The 19,225-nt window shown below is 37.6% G+C and overlaps 1 pseudogene across 1 annotated transcript in view; it reads right to left on the bottom strand.

Moving 5' to 3' along the window:
* The window catches only part of LOC311584176 (interferon-induced GTP-binding protein Mx2-like), a 125,727-nt pseudogene extending 107,196 nt beyond the window's left edge, over positions 1 to 18,531 (bottom strand). Inside the window, exon 1 of the transcript in view lies at positions 18,419 to 18,531. The product of the transcript in view is annotated as an interferon-induced GTP-binding protein Mx2-like (transcript). The remainder of the gene's footprint in view (positions 1 to 18,418) is intronic.
* Between the last annotated feature and the right edge of the window lie 694 nt (positions 18,532 to 19,225).

Below are 19,225 nucleotides of genomic sequence, written 5' to 3'. Positions count from 1 at the left end.
ACTGTTCACCTCTTTTTCATTGCCTGCTTCTACTTATTGATAAAGGGCTGAAAGGCAAACAATGTCAACAGGTATTCAGGAAGTACAATTAGAAAGGTTCCTATGGAATATAACAATTTCTCATATTTCCTAAGTAATTATAACAATTCAAAGTACTATGGAAATGAACATAGTACGGAAAATACAACATCCTATTTTCCTGAACTTATTGGTGCATTGAAGAAGCTTTTTATTCAGTATTTACTAAAGTGTCCAAGGTTCATTAATGACGTTTTAGGCACTACGCAAGATACAAAAATTAATAATATATATTATTATCTTGGTATACACCTATCTTGGTATAAATCACCTGAGAGTTATTGTGATGATAAACTGTAACTACATATCCAAACTGTAACCATAATAGCTGTAATCTAGCTGATAAAGATAATCAGACCACTAATAAACACATTTTCAGATTCTTGGGATTTAGTAAGTGGGACAAATATATTTGTTGTGGAATTCAGGTGCTACTTAACAGTAAAAACAACTTTTAAACTACAACTTAAGTAAATATGAATCGAAATCATTTGCCATGAAAACTAAAAGACAATAAAAATGAAGTATATTAAGTATATATGACTAGTTAAACAAACTTGGTACACTTATACTATGGAATACTATATCTATTAAAAGGAGGAATAAATTATCAAGTCATGCAACAAATTGCATGAATCTTAAGGGCATTAAGGTATGTGAAAAATCCATTTTGAAAGATTATGAACTACAGAACTTCATTATAAGACACTACTGAAATCATAAAAACATGTTTGAGGGTTCCAGGCAATGGTAACCCGAGAAAGAATATGGAGCATGATTGAAAATAGAGATTAATTATAAAGAATAATGTACGTGCATATCCTTGAGAGGGTAAGTATTTAAAATGCAATTCCAATATCCTTCGTGCTAATATTTAAACAACAGCATCAAGAAAAATTCTGTGGGAAGCAAATATTTTAAAGCAACTGAGATTTTTGTATATTATACTTGCTTGTTCCTCAGTTACTATAATTGTAAAACTGTACTCTATGGGAAGAATTTCTGTAGTCACTAGACCTTCAAATACAATGTGGGCACCAGAATCCTTTGGATGTAATGTTGACTGATTTGTTTTATGGCTTTTTTCCCACCTATGATGTGCTTGCATATGCTGGAGACCCTTGTCCATATTGAGCTGACCAGAACAGCATCCGAGAATATTCACGGGTGTAATAATATCTACTAAGATACACCAAAGAGCTGAAGGTCCCCTGAGCAAATGAACAAATGACAAATAATCTGTAAAGTCGTGGCTGTTTGCACAGTGTGTTGTTCCTGCAGAATTCCATCTTCAGAATGAAGGCATTATAGCAGGAAGAGTTCACCCTCTGTGATTCATCCTAATTGTACTGAACCTTGAAAAACTAGAGACCAGCTCTCGATTGTGCTAGGTTATCATGTCTGCTATGCTTGGACAGATAGATGTCTCTGTCAAAGACATTTGCAATGAGAGATAAAAGAAAATACCCTAGGTTTACTCCAAGAACTCTTCCCTTTCTCCTGACACAAGCTAATATTCACAGGAAGAGTTATCGTGTTGAAATAACGATCCTTGATCATTTTATTACTCTTGTCATCCTAAGTGTTTTCTTAATTGATAGCTGACACGTCAAAATACAGTGACTTTTAAAATAGTATTTCTCAAGGATTTGTTCCTCTGCTAACTAAACTGGCACATACACCTGTCCAGAAGCATGGCCCTGGGGAGTATGAATAAGATATGGAAGAACAGGGTCCAATCTCATAGGATAATAGGAGAGAAACACTCTTCAACATACAACTAAAATAGAACCTAGTTTATGCAGTGATGCCACTGAACACCAGTTACACAATAAGCTCTGTCTGTCTCTGCCTCCAGGGTCAGGGAAAATTGCAGGAGGGGCTGTTCTGACCATGGCCCTAAAGGCAGGAACTTACGACATGAAAAACACAATACCGTACACACTTAAAAAGTCAGAATGTTTGAGATAGCAAAAAGCACCCGGTAGAACACCAATGCTCACCAAACCCAATACAAAGGATAAGAGCCTGGGAGAATGTGACAAATAACAAGAAAAAGTAGATGTAAGCTAGATTACAGAGGACACGGTTGGTCCCATATACTCACCTCTGATTTCATACACCCGATATTAGTAATTTTAATAACTGTGTAAGATGGGTTGGAGCATACGAGTAGAAGTATCTATCAATGAATAATCCCCTCCAGCCTTGTCTGATCATGATTTTCTTCGATTTCAGATGCCGAAGAGATGGCTTGCACAAAACCTGGCTTCTGTTTCTAGCACCCACATACTGGCTCACAACCATTTGTAACTCCAGTTCCAGTGTAGCTAATACCCTCTGCTGCCCTAAACAGGCACCAAGAATACGTGTGGTGCACATATATACCTAAAGTCAGAGCACCCAAACACATAAAATAAAAATTTATAATTATTTTCTTGTAAGTTACTATTACACTTGTGTATGTGTGTGAAAGGGTGTAGAGCTCAGAGAGCAACTAACAGCCATTGGTTCTCTTCTTCCACCAAATAGGTTCTGGGGATCCAACTTGCATCAACAGGCTTGGCAGTACATACCTTTACCAACTGAACCACCACTCTGGACCTGGTTGTAAATTATTATAAGTGAAAAACTGAACTAGTACTCTGCCTAATATATATATATTTGCATTTAGATATATGCATTTAAAATATATGCCATAGTAATTGCATTAAAATTTAAAGGGAAAATAAATAAAAATAAAATAAGTATTTGTTTCTATCTAATTAAGTGGAAACATTCCTAAATGTTCCCTGGAGTTCACAGGCCACTAACAGATATCTGTCTCCTTTTGGAGAGTGCTAGACTAGGTGACTGAGAGCTCCTGATTACAAAGGTAGCAAAGAAATCAGAGAGGGAAAGATGCATAAAGTCACTTGCTTTGCTAACTACAGGGGAAACACTAACTGGATACATGTGCAGAAGAGTAAGGGTTCACTTGGCACAACCAGGCTAGAGCAAACCGCTGGGGCAGGTGCGCCATCTCTGGAGAAATATATGGGGAATGTGTAAAGAGCCACGTCGTTCTAGACTTTGAGATCTTTTGTTAAATCTAGCTCCTAAGAAAAATGCTTTGCATTAAATAGGAAAGTAAAAGCTCTAGGTGGTAACAATCTCTGGCACAGAGACGACACAGAGAAAGCTGGAGCGTGGGGGGCTGTTTACAGAAAGCTGGGGCGTGGGATTAAGCTCTATCACTTTGTGCCAAGGAAGCTCTTTGGCATCCCTAGGAGGGGTTGTTATGACAGAAATGTTGTGTACTTCCAAAACTCATGGGAAAACTTAACTTCCACAGAAAAGTTCTTAAGTGGTGGAAACTTTATGAGATGAGCAGTAATAAAGATTCCACCATCACGGATGAGATGAATGCACTTACAACCCTGAGTGTGCCCTTTGTCCTCTGTCAGGTGAAGCTATATCAAGACAGTGATATGAGAGAGAGGGAGGGAGAGAGAGAGAGAGAGAGAGAGAGAGAGAGAGAGAGAGAGAGAGAAGTCTTTGCCAGACACTGAATCTCCAAGTGCTTTCATCTTGGCCTTTGCAGCCTTCACAATAGTAAGGAAGAAGTTAATATTGTTTGTAAATTACCCCGTTTAAGTCATTTTGTAATAATACCTAGAAAGGACTAAGACAGTGGTCCTGCTTGACTTTGAGAAACCAAAGAAAACATGGGTTCTCTCTTCCTGTCTAACGAGCTTTAGATACTGCAAACTGAAATAGCAGTCTGCCAAGAAAGAGCCCTTGGCTGGGAAAACCATAGAGCATACAGGAAATCCTGCTCCAGTTGTGCTATTAAAGGGACTTGTTGTCCAATATGCCTTCTAAATGCTTATATCTGTACCCATATGTTAGTGTTGCTGTCGGTTCCCCTCACTGTGGAAGCTTCTTTATGCTGTAGGCTGTAGTTAACACAGAGACTCACACTGATCGAAATGACTGAGAATGAGTGACTGTTAAGTGCTGGGTCCTAACCGAGATGTCTGTATAACTGTCTCGAAGTCTCAGAGCATGTTGTGGAAGATGAGGCATAAATACTATAAGACCTAGAGATGGAGAGGATGGATGTGACACACTGCAATCTGGATACAGCATAGCTGTTACGCTCAGGAATCTACTGGACCTGCACAAGACTGGGGCCTCTCAACATTTGGTCATGAATAAAAGAGGGCTTATGAGGTCCACTCCACCCCTGAAGGATCATAGGAAGTCAATGGCTGCTAGGAAAGGAGGTGTAAATTGCTCCAGTGTAGTAGCCCCTGATGAATTGTCCATAATCCAAAAAATAAGCCCACATGCATTCTCATGCCAACAGCCATAATTGAACTCAGTGAATCACAAGAAGAAGAAAAAAAGACATTATATAGGGTGCAGGGCAGACTTGTTGAGAAAAAAAAAACCTTTACTATGAGAGGTCAAGGAGTAACTGAAATTGATGGGGACTGAAATGCAGTCAGCCATGAAAACATATAAGTACTGAGAAAACATTACAACAACTGAGCAGGTTATATTTAGGAATGTATGCAATAACAAATATTTCGAGAAGGCCCATGAATTAGAAGGAAAGCAGAGAAAGGTATTTGGGAGGGCTTGGAGGGAGGAATGTCAAGGTATAAATATTATAAATGTACTACAATCTCAAAAGTAAAGTAAAAAATAGAAAATGACCAAAATTCATGGATGGACTTGTCAAATACTTTTTAAATTATTTTTTCTGTACATTTATACATTTATATTTATATTTATATTTATATTTATATTACTACACATATATAGAATAGATTACCTATGGCAAGAAGAACCGTGACACAATCAGGAATTATATAAATGTTATATTCTTAGTGTTTTGGCTATTTGTATTTGACAGCCTTGAAGAAGACATCTTTCCTATCATGGTGCATCTAAATTTCTGAATGTAAATCAATCTCCATCCCTGAGTTGATAATGTCGAATACTTTTTAAATATAGGAAATTAAAGTTTCAGAGCATATATGTAGTAAATATATTTAGAGCATTCCAAAAAATGGAAAGAGAATAGATGCAATTTCTGACAAAACATAATGGAATCTGCCATAATGAATTACAACACAAATATCATATTGTTGTATCAAGTTACTTATGCTTATGAGCTTAACATTACAAGTACAGAAATTTTTGCCTCCAAATAGCAAGCAAAATTTAAAGCAAACATTTAAAATGTTAAAGTAAATGTTCTTTCAAATCCTGTGTCTGAAGAGAACATACATTGGGTACAGCTGAGTGTTTCTCCATGAGAAAGGCACCCTTGGCCAGCATAAGAGAGGAAGGTCACCGACCTCTCTGTAATTAAATCCCTTCTCCCAGAAGATTTGCCTAAAGTAACAAAGAACTAATAGTGAAAATGGCAAATAAGCCCAATCTGTTTTTTCTTACAAAAATATTTATATTCACTATTAACAGAGCCAGTAATTATAAATTATTTCCCATGGGTCTTAACAGATTTGTGCTCATGTAGTCACGGTCTTTTATTTAAGAACACTGTAAAAACCTACCAACCCACATTTCTCCTTTTCAACTGAGAAATTCTCTGAGGCAACTTTGCAAAACTCATTCAGTAGGGATAAAAAAAAAAAAAAGACTCATGTTGATGGAATCCACTCCCCACTTACAGTAACTTAACCAACAGAGGAAAGGAAATTAATTAAATTTCACGTAAACCTCCTCAAGTCCCTCGTGAAACTGAATCAACACAATGGTTTGCCCTTTGGTTCCATCAAACTTGACTGTAATTAATACTTTGAAGTTGTGTTTTAGATTCTCACAGGAAACAAGTAAAATCTGGAACTTTTCCCTTTCCATTTACTGGCAGCACTGGCTGTGCCTGAGTGCAAAGCTTTGCATCTGGCGAGTCTTCAGGCCTTTGGAAACAGATAGGTGTGTTTATATTCAGTAACAAGCAAATGTCTATGGGGTGCGGGGTGGGGGGGAGGACGAAATTGCTATCTTTCTCAACACAAAGTTATTTGTATTTTATTTTTCTCAAAACTCCACAGTGGGTAGACAAAATTACTTCAGTCATGGTCTTAATTCATTGGACTTCATTGCATTCATCAGTTGTGAAATCAAGCAGCCTGGCTAGCAAGCTATAGCAATGGAGATGAAGTGTTATCAGGCCTAGGCCCATCAAGTCCCACACATAGTCAAAGGAATCACTGCTCCTCATACTCAGTCAGCATCTCATGCCTGATGCTATTTCAGCAGAGATTCTTTGGCGGTTCTCTTGGCAGAAGGTACATGTTTTTTGTAGACTAAATATCTTATTATGTCTTCTAATATTCTGATTCCTGAGCTAGTTGAATTTTGATAAATGATTTTATTAGTTTCATTCTACTAGGTAAGTTATTTATGCTACTAATTCTTTTTCTTTACTATCTTGTACAGACTAGAGAATGGTAGTGTGACCCCTCTGGTTTCTCCACTTTGAGGAACAATAACTCATGTATTTCAACCAAATTTTGTAAGCAAATTGGTTGAGAAACAGTGCATTCAACAGGAAATGTCATGGAAACTTAAATTCCCAAATAAAGCTTAAATTTAACAAACGTGTTAGAATGAGGGCAAAAGAGGAAGCCGATCTGTAGAAAAGCATGTGTCTTGTTTCTATGAGATGCTTATTGGCTTTCAGAACGTCCTAGCTGCTTAAATTAAATATTTGCAAATCACTAAAACATGTAATTTCTGGAAGATACTCAAATTATGCACATGGTAGCTCATAACAGATACTGACCAATCAAATCATAGGAGGAACAGGGATAGATGATAGATGGATGATAGGTAGATAGATAGATAGATAGATAGATAGATAGATAGATACATACATAGATAGATAGATACATAGATAGATAGATAGATAGATAGATAGATACATACATACATACATACATACATACATACATACATACATACATAGATAATAGATAGACAGACAGACAGACAGACAGACAAATATATCAAAGAATGATTTTATTCCCTCTGTAAAAGAATACAAGATGGTTCAAGATCAGCCTGTACTACAAAGCAAGTTCCAGAACAACCAGAGCTGTTACACAGAGAAACCCTGTCTCAAAAAAACAAGACAAAACAAAAAAGTACACAACATATACTTAATTTTAGGGAATTTCAAATTTTGGAAGGGAAAACAGAATTTAGGGGGAACAGTTTAAAGGAGTCAAATAAAATCTATTATCATAGAGTAAATATTTACTAAGCTCCAGTATATGCATCAAATGCTCTAAGGGCTTTCACGGGCCTAAGTACAATTAACCTTTACTGTGATTTCTAAATTAATATTTATTTTTAAAATAACAATAACAGAGAAAAGGTAAAATGGTGTGTCCAAGATTATACTACTAAGACCTCCTGGGAATTCCCTGTGTTTAGTTGTTATTGTTACCTCTCTCATATTTGCCCCTTTCTCACCTATACACAGGTGTACACACACACACACACACACACACACACACACACACACACACACACACACACAATATGTTGCTGACAGAGTGAGAGGTTTTTCCAATTTAATTTATTTTAGCCCTGCTGCTCCTTATGCTGAAGTTGCTCATGGTGTCCTTTTCTAAAGTGCCTGTTAAATTGTCCTATTTACCAAATTTTAGATCTGAGGACTAGATCTAAGAGCCCACATGTGCAGAAGAGGTACCATACAAAGCCAAAAAGAAACTCTGTTTGCCTGACTGGCCACTTGATTTCACATAATTACATAGGAGCTATAATCATTATAGTATTTTGTCTCATTATTTTTGCCACGGAATTACCTGCCTCAACCTTTCTTCATTGTTAGCATTCTATCTATTTATCTGTCAGTCTACAAATTTATCTATGTAGCTACCTACTTACGTATACCTTTAGGTAAGTATCTTAGTATTTTAAGTAAAATTCCTCATCAGTCTTTGGAGATTACACAGTAACTTTTTTAGTTCTTCCAATGATCAAAATACCTATATCATAAATAGTTTAAATGTATGTCTTTCACAATGCCTGCTTTTACCATACTAAATATTCTCTTGTTGTTCTAAAGCTTCTAGCTTTAGGTTTTGTGTTTATTTAATGTGTTGTAGCTAATGACTGAAATGTTCTTCCTAATCAAGTATGTCCTGTGTATACTGAAATGTGAAGTTGCCTATCAATAGATTTCCTTGTTGGCTTTTTGCTTTGAGAACAATTAAGATATAAAAGTTTAAGGGAAACAGAGAGATTGTGAATAAAATACACTAGAAAAAACTACCCTGCTCTTCTTCATAAACAAATGCTTTTAGTGTTGGTAATTCTCCATGTTCATACAGGCATCAAATTAACAAGTACAGAAGCCATGATACATCAGATACATTTTTATTAACTCCATGTATTTTAATGTCTACTGATAATGTTACTAATGTACCTTTCTATAAATAATTGTAGGGACTATAACTCAAGATTCTGCCAATATCGCTGAAAAGTCCACTACATGAGCAACAAGGTTAAACTATAAGTCAGAATCCTTGACACAGATTTAGAGATGACTTAACTGGATATTATGAAAAGTCCAGAGGCCAGAACTCTTCAAAACAGCTTTACATAAAGATGTCATAAGCTAGACTATCATTACTCTTTTTTTTTTACTTAGCATCTCAGCATCCTTCTTATCTAGGACACATTTACACTTTATGAGACTTCATAGCAGAAGAAATATATTCCCACAGCAGAAGTTTGAAATATATAGTATTCACTTACCTGGCTCCCTTGAAGCTAGGTATAAATAATGGTCCTAAACTCTGCCAATCATATGCAACCATGACAGACTTTTAATACAGGGGCTAATAGTGCAATAGCCATGGTCTCTTTCATTGACAACATTAACAGCTGCAATAAAGTCAAGATATTTGTAGTGTGCAAGCTTGGCATCTTGTACTCAATGAAAATGGACACAGTTTCACCATTAGACCAGTACTCAGTTGAATCTTGATGAAATTCTCACATTAAAACACGCAGGCTGCTTGCCCATTTCTCTCAGTTGTGTGCACCTATCTATAATATGTTTTTATTTCAATTGCCTAATGATTAGACTAATTAGTCCAAAATTGCTTCTAAGTTACAAAAAGATCAATAGAAAGGATTTTTGTTTTTGTTTTGTTTTTTGAGACAGGGTTTCTCTGTGTAGCCTTGGCTGTCCTGGACTTACTTTGTAGACCAGGCTGGCCTCGAACTCACAGTGATCCGCCTGCCTCTGCCTCCCAAGTGCTGGGATTAAAGGTGTATGCCACCATGCCCAGCAATAGAAAGTTTTTGCTCATGGACAACAATTCATACCAATTATTAAATCAGGGCAGAAATGTCAGACTGGTTGTTTATTATGTGTCTATGCCTACTAAGTAATGCTGTCAGTTATTACTAGGTGGGAGAATCCAGAATTCTGAGGTCTTTTCCTAAGTCTCTATCAGGTGATTTTTTTTTGTTTTGTTTTGCTCTGTTTTGTTTGGTTTTATCAAGACTTGTATTTAGCTGCTCTGCTTCTCTCTTCCAACTCAGTCTATATTTATGATGAATTAACTGGCACTAAAATCGTTACTTCAATATGCCCCAGTCCACCAGTGCTTCCTGGTGAATAGGCGCCTATAGATCACAGGTGGTAAAGTGTAGCCAAGAACATTGTTTAAACTAACATTCAGCTCTAAATCTTGCACATTGGTATCTTGAGACTCAAGTACAATCCATCCTATCTTTTCTTTTTTTAATTTTATTTTATTAATTTATTCATATTACATCTGAATGGTTATCCCTTTCCTTGTGTCCTTCTATTCCTCCCTCCCTCCCATTTTCTCCTTACTCCCCTCCCCTATGACTGTGACTGTGGGGGACTTCCTCCCCCTGTATATGCTCATAGGATATCAAGTCTCTTCTTGGTAGCCTGCTGTCCTTCCTCTGAGTGCCACCAGGTCTCCCCATTCAGGGGATGTGGTCAAATATGAGGCACCAGAGTTCGTGTGAAAGTCATACCCCACTCTCCACTTAACTGTGGAGAATGTCCTGTCCATTGGCTAGATCTGGGTAGGGGTTTGAAGTTTACAGCCTGTATTGTCCTTGGTTGGTGCCATAGTTTGAGCGGGACCCCTGTGCCCAAATCTGCCTATCATAATGTTCTTCTTGTAGGTTTCTTGGACCCTCTGGATCCTTCTACTTTGCTATTCTCCCATGCTTCTCTCATCTACAGTCCCAATAGGATGTTTCAACAGAAGAATATAAAATGGCTGAGAAACACTTAAAGAAATGCTCAGCCTCCTTAGCCATCAGGGAAATGCATCAAAACAACTCTGCCCTACATCTGACAAAGGTCTAATATCCAAAATATATAAAGAACTCAAGAAATTAAACACCACCAAACCAAATAACCCAATTGAGAAATGGGGCTTGGAACTAAACAGAGAATTCTCAACAGAGGACTATCAAATGGCTGAGAAACACTTAAAGAAATGCTCAACCTCCTTAATCATCAGGGAAATGCAAATCAAAACAACTCTGAGATTCCATCTTACACCCATCAGAATGGCTAAGATCAAAACTTCAAGTGACACCACATGCTGGCAAGGCTATGGAGAAATAGGAACACTCCTTCATTGCTGGTGGGAATGCAAACTAGTAAAGCCACTTTGGAAATCTATCAGGTGCTTTCTCAGAAAAATGGAAATAGGGCTTTCTCAAGACTCAGCTATTCCACTCCTTGGAATATAACCAGAAAATGCTCCACCACACAACAGGGACATATGCTCAACCATGTTCATAGCGGCCTTATTCATAATAGCCAGAACATGGAAACAGCCTAAGTGTTCCTCAGTAGACAAATGGATAAAGAAATTGTGGTACATTTACACTATGGAATACTACTCAGCTATTAAAAACAAGGAATTCCAGAAATTTGTGGATAAATGGATTGAATTAGAAATGATTGTAATGAGTGAGTTAACCCAGAAGAAGAAAGACCACATGGTATATACTCACTTTTATCTGGACACTAGCCCAAGGGATATGTCCCAAGAAAGTCTTCACTGACTAGGAAAGTGGGTCAGAGGGGAGGACATCCTGTTGGAACTCTAGGTGAGAGAAGCATGGGAGAATGGGGAAATGGAAGGGTCCAGAGGGTACTAGAAACCTACGCAAAGAACATTATGATGGGTGGATCTGGGCCCAGGGGTCCTGCTCAAACAATGGCACCAGCCAAAGACAATACATGCAGTAGATTTCAAACCCCTACTCAGATCTAGCCAATGGACAGGACATTCTCCACAGTTGAGTTGAGAGTGGGGTACGACTTTCACACGAACTCTGGTGCCCCATATTTGACCATGTCCCCTTGATGGAGAGGCCTGGTGGCACTCAGAGGAAGGATAGCAGGCTACCACAAAGAGACATGATACTCTATGAGCATATACAGGGGGAGGAGGTCCCTCTCAGTCACAGACATAGGGGAGGGGAATAGGGGGAACTGGGAGAGAGAGAGGAATGGGAAGATACAAGGGATCAGATAACAATTTAGATATAATATGAATAAATTAATAAAATATTTTTTAAAAAGTAGTGTTTATGACCAAAGGTTCCATAGGGCTTCACAAATTCAGTCTTGCCCATTTATGGTATATCTGACTTCAGGTAGATACTCTTTCCATGCTCTAGTGTCCTAAACTGTAAAAGAGAAAACGTGCATCACAGGTTGACATGTGACAGTACTTACTAATGTCTAGCTAAGAGAAAATGTACACTGAGGTTTGGTTCTAATTAACATTTTTCCTGTTCTAGACAGACACTGAAAAGAATGCTAGCAAACTGCAATGAGTATGGTTCCTTTCAGAAGTTCTTAGATTCAAATAGTGGGACCCTTGAGAAACAGTAAATCATATGCTTAAAGTTGTATCGGATAAGTTTTTGTATTGAAGAGCCTCCTCCTTCCCAAACCATCTGTACACAGCAGATGTTAGCAAGTTACATGTTCTGTCTGAAAGGATTTGTTTATACGATAGAGTCCAGAGTCCAACTTCAGCTTCTCATATGTAGTTCTGTTGGTTTCTATACCATGACTACACACGTCTCTTTTCTTCCTTAAAGTGATACCGGCTCCCCAATAATTTAAATTTATCCCCTAATACTGTATTTTGTTTTCAAAAGCCATTCTCCTCTTTCAGAAGCAGAGATTCAGTGGTCAAGAAAACAATTTTTTCATGGAATAGGGTGGTTGTTCTTGTCATTTAGTCACTGCACGACATATGTGCATTCTTCTGCTAACATCAAGGTGAGCCTGAAAACCTTTATATCGAGGCTCAGAACTGGTTTGTACACTCATTCACTGGAATATAAAGATCATCTTATGTCTTGGTAGGCACTCTGTCCTATTTAAAAGGAAAGGATGGGGTGCAAATAAGTGAATTATGAGGTACAAAAGCACCAAGAGGGGAGGAAAGGGGTGTTTAGTAGGAGAAAGTTCGCAGTGTGACAGGGTCTAGGAGAACCTTCCACTGTGGCTCTACGATGCCCTTGTGTTTCTTCACAAAAGACACCCAGCATCATGCAATAACACTTTCAATTCAGGCTTTGCAAGACCTGTACTGTAGATAAAATATGATGAACAGTCTCCTGAGAGAGATGCTGTGTAAATAACTTGCATCTCTGTCTCATCTTACCAATGGGCCAGCTTCTTGTAGAAATGTGCCAGGAGACTTACAGCTCCACCTTCTCCTTTTGAGGTACAGCTGTGAACTGCATAACATCCAGCCTATAATTTTGATACGGTTTCTCACTTACTGTCCGTGTGGTTTTTCACCTGCCCCTATTTGTTCTAAATTATATTATGACAGGGCCAGAGGCAGGGAACTGACAAGAGTTGATCTTGCTTTTGCTAAGGAATAAATGATCAGAACCTGACTGAATTCTTCTCTTTCTTTTTCTTACCATCTATATGTATGAAAATGTGGCAAACCAGTTTGTTGTCAACTATCAAAGCTAGGCTTATGGCATGTCTGACTGCCTGCTGCAAGTCAGGAACACATTAGAAAGCCAGCGGCCACAGGAAATAACAAAAGCCCCACATCCTCATCAAGTATAATACTAAGAGTATATGAGAGTTATTGTGGCCATGGGAGAGACATAGGAGGCTTGTGGCATTTGTTGTGTTGAATAAAGGCTCCTTGGAGGAAGCCACTGATGGCAACACATTTTGAGGCTGACTATGGTTGTGTAAAGACAGGCTTGAGCACCTCAAGTGTATGTTATGATAAAAAGGGTTGAAGTAGCTATTGATAGAACACTGAGCGCATCTACTACATTCTGTAAGATCACTGGCCACACATAAAAATATAACATATCATGTATGGAACATAATAATATTTACCTGAAGACCTTAATACCAACCATCTCCAGAAAGAGAAATAATCCCACTTACCCTCTCATTCTATGTCCCTGAGTTTTTTTTCCTCCTATAACATGAGTATACATAGCTGTCTCTCTTCTACTTCATATGGCAGAGTGTTTGAATAACTTCTAAGTCGCTCTATCTCCAGGGTCCAAGAACATACCTATTATGATATGATACACTGATATTTGCTAAACAAAAGACAATATGGATGGATTCATGAATCAAGTTACACTGCAATATGTTTCAGATAAATAACCTTAGTTTAAACTGTTTAATTAAATAACACAGTTATAATTATTTTAGGGTGATTCCTGATTCTAAGAATGTGAGGTCTAAAAACTATGTATCTGGTATATTCAAACACCAGTATTAGTATCTTAGACAAAGTAGACATTTTTATGTTTATCTCACGTTTGTCATGAAAATGTGCTTCCCGTTTATTTGTATGGCTAAATGTTTTCAGATACTTTAAAATTCATTATATTATTTCTTTCCCACGCGCCACTCTGAAATAGGTTAGGGTATTATAATTTCAATTTTTCAACTGCAGAATAACATAATTTTCAAAATGAGTGAGTTTTGCTATGCCACAAGACAAAGAGAGTTCATGATGGAGCCATAGTCATTTATCCAGCACAGGTGTACTGAATGCCCACCACACAACCAGCCTCATTTTAAACTTAGGAACCAAAAGAAGAAAATCCTTCTGAAGACAAGGGGTACATTCTGTATGTAAAAGTTGTAGAATACATATGATATGAAAGTGTGAAGAAAGACTGGAAGCTAAAAGGTTAAGCTGAGATTGGGGTAATGGTGGGGAAAAGGTAAGTAGGGATGAGTTAACCAAAACCACGGATTTGTAAGGAAGCTATACAAGACTCCATTTGCTTATAAGATATTTAAAGATATATTTACATATACTTAAGTATAAGTATATATTTATATAAATATACATTTAGAATGTTATATAAATGTACATTATATATTAAATATGTATGTATATATAAATATACATATTTTAAGGGAGCTTGAACCAAAGTATATCACATTAGTGAACAATGCTGCCCCCTCCAAAAAACATGAGTTATTAGCTAAAAATATCCCTGTTAGGCACAGAAGGCTTCCTTATGACTTGGTCAGAGATGCCATAGAGATATCCCAAACACCCAGACTATTGATACTTATTTTGGTTTCCCACCATAACTAACTGGTAGGACCATATTGCTGAAAATAGCCCACATTTTGGTTACAAGACATGGAAAAGTCAGTCTAAACCTGACCAGGAAAATCTCGGACTGGTAGCTAGTGATCAAGGTGCTAAGAGGTGCTATACAGACTGCCAAAGGAGGAAAAGGATCAGTGGCCCTTTCCAGTGCTGGAAACTTCATGCTATAATACTTGCTTTATAGACAACTGGTGTAATAGTGGCAAGTCTATTTAAGGGGATTACTTTAATTGGAATAAAGGCTTCCTCCATAGGAAAAAATTACACAAGGTGCTATAAACCTGCTCAGAATCCATGGTTAGGAAATCATAGGCCCACAGAGAAAACCTATTGATATGGTTTTGCTAAATGGCCATGTGGTCAAACGGACTTCTAAATATTTATATTTGTTTCTACTAATTTGTGCTGCATCTGATCTTAGTAAGAGAAACTTCTTATTATACTTGGTAATGGCTAATGTAGAAATACATTATATTCAAAGTCGTGAGAATAAGTGTCAGAAGGCACACAACTGTACATGGAACCTGTACATCAAATGTTCCTCCCACAAGTAAGGCACAGAAAGCATAAAAGAATAGGTGTGAAGAGAATGTAAAAACCAGAGTCACAGAAGGAAAGTTTTGAAATGTTGGTCTCCAGACGTAACATGGATTTTGCGCACACAAGCTGTACACAAAATGGAGGCAATTTAAGATCCCAGCAGGGGCATCCAAGGCTCCACCCCTAGGTGCACCTGGTGGCTGCTGGGAGGAGAGAGGGTCACTTTTGTTAAAGGTGTGGTTACTGATAGGTTCCCCATCCCTGCAGACTCAATACCATCAAATGCGACTGCACACGCAGATACAAAATTACTCAAAAGTTAAATGCAAATAACCATAATGTGATTGTGTGGGGTGTGTGTCTGTACATGTGTGTGTGTGTGTGTGTGTGTGTGTGTGTGTGTGTGTGTGTGTGTATACACGCGAACATGCTTTAGCAATCATTCAAATTTTTTTTTAATTTGGTAAAATTTGATGGCCTGCTTGCATGGCCAAAGGGTTTATCAAAGAACTTCAAATAGAATTGTTTTATGCCTTTACTGCAGAGGAATTCAAAAATAGATTATTTCTGTGTGCGTGCTTGTCACATTTAATGATAATAATCACCTTCGATCCATCAAAGTAATTTCATATCTAAGCTAGAGACAGTTTTTCTCTTAAAATTCTGATAAATTTGTTGTGATACAATTGCATTGACTAAGCAATTAACAAGTAACAGGGCTGAGACTGCAGCAGCGGCATAAACAACAAAGCAATTTAAAGTGACAGAACTGTCAGGTGAGTGACTCTCATTTGACAGTCTTACCCAGTTTTAATATCTTACTATTTGTGTTCTGGGAGTAATGTAAATGAAGCATGAGACTAAGTTTGTCAAAGATTTTGTTTTGCTTTGCTTTGTTTTTTCGCACACTTATTCATGCCATAGCTAGTCATTATGCTAAAGAATTTTACCAGGTTACAGTGAAATAGTGTTTGCCTTCATTTGCATTTATGAACACATGTGTATGTGATGACACTAAAGGCACACGGTGCAGGCCCACGACGGAAACTCGCCTGCTTCGACGTGAACTCTTAGGCTCTGTACGAACGTCATAATTTATGCAAGATTTATTTAATACTATGGAGTCAGGTTTTGCAATAAAAAAGGGTTTCAAGTTTGACATTCATATACTGAAATATGGAAAGCAATCTTACCCATGTGTAGGCCGCACACTGACATGTGTCACAGAACTCATGAGAAAATGAATGTTTCCTTTCAGTTAGCATTTAATATATTCACAGGAAAGTTTGTTCTCACTACACTGTATATGTACTGCTTTTTCCCTCACTAACCATACATTTCAAACTGACCATACACACTGTCCTCAAGGAACTGCATTTCCAATGACAATTTTGACCAAACTGAAAATGGCTTCAACTGTTCTTTCATTCTTCTGAAAGAGAAAATTGTGATTTTTTTTTTAAAAGATAGCACTAATGTGTAAGTTACTAAAACTCGGGGATTCAAGTGTAGACTTTCCTGTTTCATTGCTAAACCTCTATGTGTTTTTCCACTGAGTCGTTCTCAAAGAGCCTAGATTCTGCCTACAGTGAGTATGTATAATATCGGTGTGACTCACCTCCATATTCACAGAAGCCAGTAAACCGCATGTGCCTCACCACTCACTTGATAGGACCAAATGGCTCCTACTGAAGTCTTAATTTTCAAAAGCTGCTAATAAAAGGTACTTATGCGTTTTGGAAGTATCAAAAGATAACATCAGGGCAAAATGCAAAGCCATCTTTTCACTCTGACTTGACTATGAAGCTGCTTTGTCTTGGAATAAAAGACAAAAATCTACACAAACTGCAAGTCTCATAGTTGATAGGCTGTCTTTGGGGAACATTGACCCTAATGGCTGTACTTGCACTAATGGAACAGTATTGGGCCACTTCTCTCATGGTAGATCCTTTGTTTCTGTGACTGTATAGGCATAAGCTGTTAAATATCTATAATTATTAAGTAAAATTAATTAAAAGAAAATAGCTGTTTTTAAAGATATTTAATTTATGTGTTCCTCAAGGCATATAAATCAGTCTCCAGGTTTTCCCATAAAGTACATTCAAATTGTTGTTTTCTTCAATGTAAGCAAAAAATTATAGTGGAATTGACTTTCGGGTTTCACTCAAACTAAACTAAAATACAAATGTAGAGATGAGAAGAGAAGATATGTTTGACAAAAAGAACAGACAGAAGATTGGTCACTGTGATGTCGCCCACTCTGAGAGAACTGTCAGCTCAGCTCTGCTCCCTGAAGCAGCTCCCAAGCCTAGCAACACGTAAGAGTGTGATCCAGCAAGCGGGATTCATAGCACAAGTTTCCAATATAAATCATGAGCAAAAGCCTCAGGACATTCATTCAAGTCCAGAACCTAATAAGAAAGTTATAAATCACTCTTTCCTTTCCCAGGACAAACCAAGATTGTGAAAGGAGCCAGCTTTGATAAGCAAGGATGTCCCCCAATATTATGGGCATCTTGAGTAACTAGATCATCTTTCTGAATGATCTCTCTCGTGTGTAAATGAAGAAATTTAGAGAGACTTCCATAAGCAATGAACACAAATGTGATTCATATAACACAGAGGCCACAAATATGCTTCAATTTTGAGATCTTCCCTAATGTTGTCATGACTATATTTCTTCTGTTGAAGTCTAGGTGAGAAAAGACATAAAAGAATGGTCCAAAATATTTAAATATTCAGAAAAGAGATCACTGTCTAGCAAGTAGTTTTATTTAATGAGTTCTTTCTTTCAATATCCATAGCCATGTAAGAAATGGCTATACAAGTGTGTTGGGTTGTGCTGAATACTGTGTATTCTGAGACAGCTACAATAGTTCAATTTCATGTGAGTTCAGACTCAGATTCATGTGAGTTACTTTCTTCTGAGGTATCTCTCAGCTGCTTTTATCGTTATTGTCAGGACTGTGCTGGTAATTGTGTAGTGGCCAAATAAAGGTGTTCTCAGTGTCCTGTGAGTGTGATTACTGCAACTCTGCTTAAATGATGAGGATAACGACTTCTGGGTAGGAAACTATTATCAGGGCCTATGTAAGCATGCTTACCAAGTGCATTCTAATTTACGATAGGCAGAAATCAACTCAAGCAAGGAGCCGAATAGCAGAATGCAGTCCCTGTTTTGAAGAATGCGTCTTAGAGTCTTATGCTCAAACGCCATGACTTTGGCCCCAAATCCTCACTGTTAATCAAGAAGCATTGGTACTAGTTCTTCAAATGTATTAACAGTTTGGAAGTTGTGGAGGTTTGAATAAGAAATATCCTCCAGTGTCTCTGACATGTGAGTACCCAGTTAGTGGTGCTGTTTGGGGATGTTCAGGGGGGGGTGTAGTCTCGATGATGAAAGTTTGTCACCAGGGTGGGATTTAAGAGCTCTGTGCTATATAGAGTTTGCTCTTTCTCTGTGTTTGTGGTTGTGGTTGAGGTTGTGAGCACTCAGCTTCCTGCCACAGCTGGCATACCTGATGCTTGTTGCCATCTTATTCTAGTCGTTATAGACTCTAACCTTTTGGAACCATAGCCCAAGTAAATTCTCTTTTATGTAAGTTGTCATGGTAACATGTTTTATCACACAGCAATAGAAAAGTAACTAAGTCAGTAGTATAAAGTAAGAAAGTGAGACCTTCAGAATAACTATTTAGAAAAACTATTAAGTGAAGAGCACAGAATTACAAAGTAGAGCAGGAAACATGTCTTCTTGGTGTATCCATGGTTAAATTTCAGTGGTTTTCAAAAGAGGCTGCTAGGGGACATGTGATGGTATTGTCTGGAAGCATTTGCACCTGGACAAATTCGAGGATTTCACTGATATCTAATAAGGAGAAATCACACTTACACCATGCAGAGGATCCTGC

The sequence above is a fragment of the Acomys minous genome, assembly GCF_964271855.1.
Source record: "Acomys minous genome assembly, chromosome: 15".
Taxonomy (NCBI): domain Eukaryota; kingdom Metazoa; phylum Chordata; class Mammalia; order Rodentia; family Muridae; genus Acomys; species Acomys minous.
This window is presented reverse-complemented; position numbering and strand designations above follow the sequence as displayed.